The sequence below is a fragment of the Acomys russatus genome, chromosome X (assembly GCF_903995435.1).
Source record: "Acomys russatus chromosome X, mAcoRus1.1, whole genome shotgun sequence".
NCBI classification, from domain to species: domain Eukaryota; kingdom Metazoa; phylum Chordata; class Mammalia; order Rodentia; family Muridae; genus Acomys; species Acomys russatus.
Window position 1 is genome coordinate 94,123,760 of NC_067169.1, and position 9,674 is coordinate 94,133,433.

Below are 9,674 nucleotides of genomic sequence, written 5' to 3' on the forward strand. Positions count from 1 at the left end.
TTAACAAGCAACAAAGGAGGAGCAGGACAGCAGGGCTACACAACACACAAACACAAAGAAACGGACTCCTCCAGACCCAGTTCCTCAACAAGTTTGAGTTTCCTAGCCTTTGCACAGAAAACGAATAAAATAAAAATGACAACAACTTGAGACCATTTTGAAATGACCTCAGTCAAATTCTCAAGATTTACTAACAAAATAGTTATTACACCATCTGATCTGGAAAGGATCTTTAGGAAAAACAACCTGCATTGCATCTGACTCCAGGTCCAGTGCTCTTTCTACTCGGAGCTGGTGCTTACCAGGAAAATACCATCTTTTGAAAAATCAACAGACCATATCCCAAACATGCTGAAACATATCAAACTTGACTTAAAATAGTTAACATTTCGCAGGATTTCAACTACTGGTGCTATATTTTATACATAATACATGGTCCTGTTGGATATGTTTAACTATTAGATAAGGAATTAGGAATGATTTTGTCATATGTGTTTCTCATTCAGTGGCCAATATCATGGCCACAGTTTCAAAGAAGTATTGAAAAGTACTAAGACAGTTTGGGCTGTCAGCTGGAACATGAAAAAAAATAGCTTTCTTATTCAAAACTGGATACTATACAGAACTGGATTAATGAGTGTGTTCATTCATGTGCAATTCTAACTGTTCAATAAACTTCTAGTTGATTAATTTAAACAGGCTCCCATGCTGTGCTGTACCAGGATTTGATTTGTATACCATCTGTTGCAATGCACTTGATTTTACTTGATTGTCAATGAGAAATACTACTTCCACATGGCTTCATGGTTTTGTTCTTGCTATACTTCGTGTATGATTTTTTTTTTACTTTTCGCTCCTCTGAAATCATTATTCTAAAGTAATCTTTCTTAGGTGTCCATTTACTTGGGGTCTTCATGTAGAATATATTTATACTGTCTCAGGGAGTTGGTGACAACAATAAATGAAATTAAAAAGCAATGCATGATTTCCTTCTTCTAGATCTTTTCATTAATTTTTCCCCCACAGGGATATTGCGCAGCAAGCCATAAGGGGGAAAAGCTTGACAACTGACAACCTATTAGTTGAAGACTGGTTTTCTTCTCAATATTGTTTTTTTTTTTTTTAACTCTTGGGGTTTTTATCTACAGCAGTGGTTCTCAACCTTCCTAATGCTGATATCTTTTAATATAGTTCCTTGTGTTGTGGTGACCCCCCAACCATAAAATTGTTTTTTGCTGCTACTTCGTAACTGTAAGTTTGCTACTGTAATAAATCATAATGTAAATGCCTGTGTTTTCCAATGGTCTTAGGTGACCCTTGGGAAAGGGTTGTTCAACCCCAAAAGGGGTCATGATCCGCAGGCTGGGAACCACTGATTTATAAGGACATGAAGCTAAAAGCTGTTTTATTTTAAGGCATTTTTCTTTCCAGTATCCATTTTCTAGTTTCTCAAAAGACTCCCTGTCATGGCAGCCCTACTTAGTTCCTTGAACTCCTTTTTCCTAAACAGGGACTGTACCCCCAGGCTGGTCCTGAAGTCACAATCTTCCTGCCTTGGCCAGCATCTTTCTTTATTAAGGTTGAATCCTGCTATAAATTGTTCTTTTTATATAGGCCACAGGCACACTAAGTGATGCTTTGAGATAGGGGGATGGAACCAAGATCTAAATAGAAACTTTGCAAATGCTCAGTGGGAGCCTGGGTAAGTGACTTCTGGGCATATCTGACCACACAAACTGATTCCCAAAGCAAATGTGTCATGGACATAGCAGTTAAAAACAAATCTTCCCGGCTCTTTATTCAACTTAGATGCTGTGCTACAGCAGGGCTATTTGATTGCCTTGGAAGCTTCCCTGGCTGAAGATCAACTAGACTTACATGGTTTAATCTGGGGTGTATTAAGACAAAGGAAAAATACATTTCCCTGTCCTTGGCCATTCATGAGAGACTGTCTTTTTACTGAGTTTCCCTTAAAGTAATATCTTTATACATTAAAGTAATTTAAATAATATAAAAGTGTCATTTACGCTGTGCATCTCTCCAGCCAGAAAAGGTTTAAGTGCAAGCTTCTGTGTGTGTAAAAGAGAGAGAATGAGAGGGAGGAGGAAGAAAAAGAGAGAGGGAGGAGGGAGAAAGAGTGGGAATGTGTGTTGGGGGCAGTGGGGGGAGACAAGATTAATGAATGCAAAATAGAAGGAACATGAAGTTGAAAGACTACTGGACAAAGTTCTTTAGTCCAGCAGAAGCTAAAAATATGTGATAGGGATATCCAGAAGGTTTAAGGATATGATAGGCTCAGCCTGGCAGCTTTCTCTTCCAGAATGTACTGCCTTACAGGCTCCTTGATGAACATAGTATTAATCAGAGTCCCAACCATAAGTATATAGCAGTGTGTAACTTGATAGTAATTAGAAGAAGGTTTAGTTACAAAGATGTCATTTATAGAAAGCATAGATGTAGAGAAATGCAAATAGCACAGTAATCCAGCCTAGTAGTGGCAGAACACTTGTCACTCCTAGACCCTGTGGAGCAGGGGCAAGTGTCAGGTATGTAGAGTTGTCTCTCTGGAGGAGAGTGGTAGCTTCATTGAAGGATTAAGAGATCCTAGGTGATAGGTGATCATTTAGAGAGGGGGGAAAAAGAATGCATACTCAATCTTCTTCCCTCTGGCTCCTGCTAGTAATTCTCCTCAGTCAGACCAAGAGAACAAAACCAGCAGCTATTGATGTGATTCATGCAGGTCAGCCAGCTGCCCAGGGAAGAATCCAGAATGCAGAATGCAAGCCATGCATCTGGAAGATTAAAGAGCAGGCACCTAGCACAGCTGTCAGGTGGAAGTTCCGCGTAAAGAGGCTTTGAAGCCTGAAGGATATAAGCAGTCACTGAACCAATGTCAGTCACGGGGTCAATTTTACCTTTGTAGCCACTCTTTTGTGTGCCTGTGCAGTTGAAAGCATTGCCTTTACCATTGTAGGAAGCTTTTCTCTGTTCTTTAGTGTCCATTCTCTTTTTAAATGTTCTGACTTCTCTAATCCAGTAACCTTTGGTACATCATTTTGAATTATGTTGCTTGCTCATGACAAAACAAACCAATGAACAACAGCAGCAACAAAATCCAATTTTACTGAAGGAATAAAAGGGACTGAGACATCTGAACATAATTTGGCTTTTTCTATAAGTCAATGACAAATATGTCATTGGAGACTCGGTCTTTTCTTTCCCCTGGTCTCTCTTCCACTCTCCACCATGTAAGCCTCATAATCAGGCTCCACAATCAAGACGGGCCACAAGCCTGCCAGCATTACTAGACTATACCCTAAGGGCTAATGGTACCTCAGAAAGCAAGAAGGCCTCTCCTGAGAGTTCAAGTGAAAAATAAAAAGAACCACCATTACCCTGATACTGGAACCACATAAAGACACAACAAAGAAGAGAACTCTACCAATTATAATGAACAGAGAGTGAAATTCTCAATGAAAGTTTTGCAAATTAAATTCAAGAACATATTAAGAAGATCACATCCAATGCCCAAGTTGATTTCATTCCAGGGATGCAAAATTGGTTCACAGTATATTAAGTAATAAGTAGTATTCAACACATAAGAAGATTTAAGGACAGAGCCCACATGATCATCCAAACCAGCAGTTCTCAACCTGCGGGTCATAACCATTTCACAAGAGTCTCATATCCAATATCCTGCATAGCAGATGTTGTGCATTATAATTTATAACAGTAGCAAAATTATAGTTATGAAGTAGGAGCAAAATAATTTTATGGTTGGGGGTCACTACAACATGAGGAGCTGTATTTAAGGGTTGCAGTGTTAGGAAGGGTGAGAACCACTGCTCTAAATCCAAGAAGAAATGTTATTCAACAAAGTTGTAAATCTTTCTGTGATAAAAGGCCTAAAGAAAGAACTATTGCTATTCACAGATGATACGATAGTATACATAAGTGACCCCCAAAATTCCACCAGAGAACTTCTACAGCTGATAAACACCTTCAGCAAAGTGGCCTGATACAAGATTAATTTTTTTAAAAGGTAGCCCTCCTGTATACAAATGACCAATAGGCAAGAAATAAATTAGCGTCAAATATTATAAAGTATCTTGGTGTAACTCTAACCAAGCAAGTGAGAGACTTATATGAAAAAAAACTTTAAGTCTCTAAAGAAAGAAATAGACCCCCCCTATGCAGATCTAGCCAATGGACATCTCATTTTCCGCAGTTGTGTGGAGAGCGGGGACTGACTCTGATATGAACTCCAGTGCCCCATATTTGACCACTTCCCCTTGTTGAGGAGGCCTGGTGGCACTCAGAGGAAGGGGAAGCAGGCTATCTGCATGAGACTCGATAGGCTGTGGTCATATGGTGGAGGAGGAGGGCCCCTTCAGGCCCAGGCCTAGGGTAGAGGAATAGGGTGAAAGAGGAAGGGAGGAAGGAATGGGAGGATACAAGTGAGGTGTAACAATTGAGATGTAATCTGAATAAATTACTTAAATAAATACAAAATAAATAGAAGAAGATATCAGAAAATGGAAAGATCTCCCATGCTTATTGATTGGTATAATCAATATAGTAAAAATGGCCATCTTATCAAAGGCAATCTACAGGTTCATTGCAATCCCTATCAAAATACCTACACAATTCTTTGCAGACCTTGAAAGAACAATTCTCAACTTCATATGTAAAAGCAAAAAAAATCCAGAATAACTAAAACAATACTGTACAATAAAACATCTTCTGGAGTAACCTCCATGCCTGATCTCAACTGTACTATAGAGTAATAGTAATTTGCTTGGCACTGGCATAGAAACAGACTGGTGAATCAATGGAATTGAGTCAAAGACCCAGAAACAAATCTGCACACCTATGGACACTTGATCTTCAACAAAGAAGCCAAAACCATACAATGGAAAAAAGACAGCATCTTCAACAAATGGTACTAGTCTAACTGAATGGCTACATGTAGAAAAATGCAAATAGATCGATATTCATCACCCTGCATAAAACTCAAGTCCAAGTGGATTAAAGACCTCAACATAAAACCACACTAAATCTGTTAGAAGAAAAAGTGAGGAAGAGCCTTGAACTGGTTGGCACAGGAAACAACTTCCTGAAAAGAACACCGATACCTCAGGCCCTAAGATCAACAATTAATAAATGGGACCTCATGAAACTGAAAAGTTTCTGTAAGGCAAAGGACACTGCCAAAAGAGAAAAATGACAGCCTACTGACTGGAAAAAGATCTTCACTAACCCTACATCTGACAAAGGACTCGTATCCAAAATATATAAAGAACTCAAGAAGTAAACACCACCAAACCAAATTATCCATTAGAAAAATAGGGTACAGAGCTAAACAGAGAATTCTCAACAGAGGAATATCAAATGGCTGAGAAACACCTAAAGAAATGTTCAATCCTTAGTCATCAGGGAAATGCAAATCAAAACAACTCTGAGAATTGCTAAGATCAAAAACTCAAGTGACAGCACATGCTGGTGAGGATGTGGAGAAAAGGGAACACTCCTCCATTGCTGGTGGGAGTATAAACATGTACAATGACTTTGGAAATCAATCTGGTGCTTTGTACAAAAATTGGGAATAGTGCTACCTCAAGACCCAGCTATACCACTCCTGGGCATATACCAAAAAGATGTTCCACAATACAAGGACATTTGCTTAACTATGTTCATAGCAGCTTTATTCATAATAGGCAGAATCTGGAAACAATCTAGATGTCCCTCAAGCGAAGAATGGGTAAAGAAACCATGGTACATTTACACAATGGAATACTATTCAGATACTAAAAACAAGGCAATCTTGAATTTTCAGGCAAATGGATGGAAATAGAAAACATCCTGAATGAGTTAACCCAGACCCAGAAAGGCATGCATGGCATATACTCACTTATTACCAGATGTTAGTCACATAATACAGGACAACCACATTACAATCCATAGACCTAAAGAGGCTAAATAACAAGGAGAACCCTAGGGTGGATAATAAATCCTCATTCAGGAAGGCAACCGGAAGCGGTTGAAGAGAAGGAACAGGATGGGAGCTTACCATAGAGGTCCTCTGAAAGACTGCACCCAGCAGGAGATTGAAGCAGATGCTGAGACTCACAGCCAAACTTTGATGCAGAACACAGGATGACTTAGGGAAGAGTTGGGAGACAGAAGGACCTGAAGGGGACAGCTCCACAAGGAGAACAGAGCCAACAAATCTAGGTCCAGGGGTACCTACAGAGACTGATGCACCAACCAAAGACCACGCATGGAGAAGACCTAGACCCCCTCCCTGCTCAGATGTAGTCAATAGACAGCACAGTCTCCATATGAGTCCCATAATATAGGGAGTAGGGATTGCCTCTGACAATGGACCCTGTTGTCCACTCATTGATCACTTCCCCTTCATGAGGTGGCCACAGAGGAAGAGGATGCAGGCAGTCCTGATGAGACTTGATAGGCTGGAGTCAGATGGTAGGGGAGGAGGGCTTCCTCTTTCTGAGGACTAGGGAAGGGAGGGAGGGAAAGACGGAGGGAGGGAGGGACTGAGAGGAGACTACAATTGGGATGTAAAGTGAATAAATTAAAAATAAACAAACTTAATTTTAAAAAAGAAAAAGAAACATGTCTTGGGACTGGAGAGATGTGTCAGTAGTTAAGAGCACTGGCTGCTTTTCCAGAAGTCCTGAGTTCAATTCTCAGCACTCATGTAGTGGCTCACAACCATCTATAGCTCTAGTCCCATGAGATCCGATGCTCTCTTCTGGTGTGAAGATGGCAAAAACAAAAACAAAACAACAACAACAAAAGAAAAAACACTCCCACACACAGAAGAAATTAATTAGTAGCTGGGTGTAATGGCACATACGTTTAATCCTAGCACTCGGAGGCAGAGGCAAGCAGATCTCTGTGAGTCTACATAGTAAGTTCCAGGACAGCCAGTGCTACACAGAGCTACACAGTGAAACCTTGTCTCAAAAAAAGGAAGAAAGAATGAAAATGAAAAAGAAAGAAAAAAAGGAAAGAGGAAAGAAAGAAAGAAAGAAGGAAGGAAGAAAAGACATACCTTGATATAAGAAAGGCTATACATGATAAATCTAAAATGGAGGGTAACTGGGAGCATTTACTCTAACACTTGGAACAAAACAAGGGTTTCCATTACATCCACTTGTTCAATTCGGTGCTGATGGTCTTAGATAGACCAGCAAGATAGGAGAAAGAAAAAACCATATAGCCAGGGCAAGAAGAAGCTAAATTATCCTTATTTGCAGATAACATGCTGATATACTTAAAAGGTCCTAAATTCTCTACCAGAAAATTCTTAAAACTGAAAAACATTTTTGATAAAAGTAACAGAATATCAAGTCAGCATCCAACACACAATAACAAGAAATAATAGAAGAGAATGAATGAATGAGAATAAAGTGCAATAATACATACAGAAGATGCCATGATGAGGACTATTAGTTTTTATTCTAGCCATAAAAATAATTAAAACAATTTAATTTGTTACAGAGTGACACAGTGAGACCTTGCCTCAAAGAAAGAAAGAAAGAAAGAAAAGAAAAGAAAAGAAAAGAAAAGAATGTGTCTCAACATAATAAAAGCCAAGCATGATAAATTTTTTAAATTTTCTATTTAAAGTATCTTGAGCTGGGCATGGTGGTGCTCAGGGACACAGAGGCAGGCAGATCCCTGTGAGCTTGAGGCCAGCCTGGTCTACAAAAGGACACAGAGGCAGGCAGATCTCTGTGAGTTTGAGGCCAGCCTGGTCTACAAAGCAAGTCCAGAACAGTCAAGGCTACATAGAGAAACCCTGTTTCAAAAAAAATGCTTTAGCCAGGCACAGTGGTGCACACCTTTACTCCCAGCACTCTAGGAGGAAGATCTCTGGGAGTTTGAGGCCAGCCTGGTCTTCAAAGTGAGTCCAGGATATCCAGGACTACACAGAGAAACCCTGTCTCTAAAAACTAAAAACCAAAACAAAAACCTCGAAGTCCCCCCTTGCCTCAAATTGGTTCCAATCCTTGAAGCTGGCCCTATGGACACCCTAAGAAATTTCTCTGACTGCCATGCTTGAATCTTGTGCCTGATGACTTGCTCTCAATGGCACTCAAACTGCCTGAATTAGAAGTTTTGTGAAAAAATGATCTCCCTGAGGAAAACTGAAACAAGGGGGGAGTGGATAGAAATGGCATGTAGGATGGATGTGTACTACATTTCATCAGGGTCTTGTCAAACCCCACACCACCTTGTGTTTGTTTATATCTGAACTTTCCAACTAAAATGTTTTGAAATGTTTACAGTAAAGTCTCCAACAATCTTTTTACCTAACAATCATTGTCTCAATCCTTTTTGATCCAGAAAGAGAGAGTGGGGGAAGAAGGAAGGAAAGAAGGAAGGAGGGATGGAGTGAGAGAGAAGAATGTGGAAGATGAAGATGATGAGGGAAGACCTTGATGGGTTCTGTTTGTCTTTACCAAAGAAAATACATAAATATACATTAACCTTTTTTCATAAGGCAGTTTACTTAAATATGAAAACTGAGTTGATGCCTATCAAAAATAAGTATGAAGTCAGGAATTGTAGCTTGGTGATACAGCATTTGCTTAACCTAATCCTCAACACCATAAAAGAAGAGGAGGAGGAAGCAAGAAGGAATAGGATACTTATAAGTAAGGAACAGGATGAGGATGATACCTTTTCCCTCTTTCAGTCTTCTACCTGATAAAAATCCTAAAGAGCACACTAGAAGGTTGTGGAGTTAAATGAACAACTTCATCAAGACAGAGTGATTAAACATTAATTTACAAAAACATCAGTTGCCCTTCTATATAACAGCAACAAATAATTATTTGCTGGAGAGATGGCTTTAGTGGGCAAAAGCACTTGCTCTTGCCAAAGATGCAGGTTCAATTGTCAGTACCCACATAGGGGCTCACTACTGTGTATAGCTCCAGTTTCCTGTGTCCAACATCGGCTTCTGACCATCATGGGTACTAGGCACACATGTGGCACATAGACATACATAAGAAAAAAAAACAATCAGCGATATAAAATAAAAATAAATGTTAAAACACTAAAATAAATAAAATAAAATTTTAAATTAATGGGACAAGTCCATGACTTTGTTTCTAAATCCTTCATTCTACTCCACTGGTCTTTGTGTATGCTCTTATGCTAATGTGATACTGTTTTGAATACTATAACTTTGCAATACAATTAAAATTGGGCGACATCTCTTTGGGGAGTAAATATGGGGCTAACAGAATGGACTTATACTTGCCCAGTCTTAGTTACTGATACGTTTGAATTTCTAAACTACCAGCAAGTAAGGCCAATATGCCTTCCTTTAGTGGCACTGTTACTGATCATTTGGTTACTGTGGCAGTTTGAATGAAAATGGTGTCCATATGCCAATAAGTGGTGGCACTATTACAAGGTGTTGCCTTGTTGGAGGAAGTGTATCACTTTAGATGTGGGCTTTGAGGTTTCAGATGCTCAAGTCAGGCCCAGTGTTTTTTTCCTGCTACCTGCCAATCCATATGTAGAACTCTCAGCTTCCTCTCCAGCACCATGTCTGCCTGTATGTTGCTATGGTTCCCACCATGATGATAATAAAACTAAACCTCTGAACTGTAAGCCAGCCCCAGTTAAACATT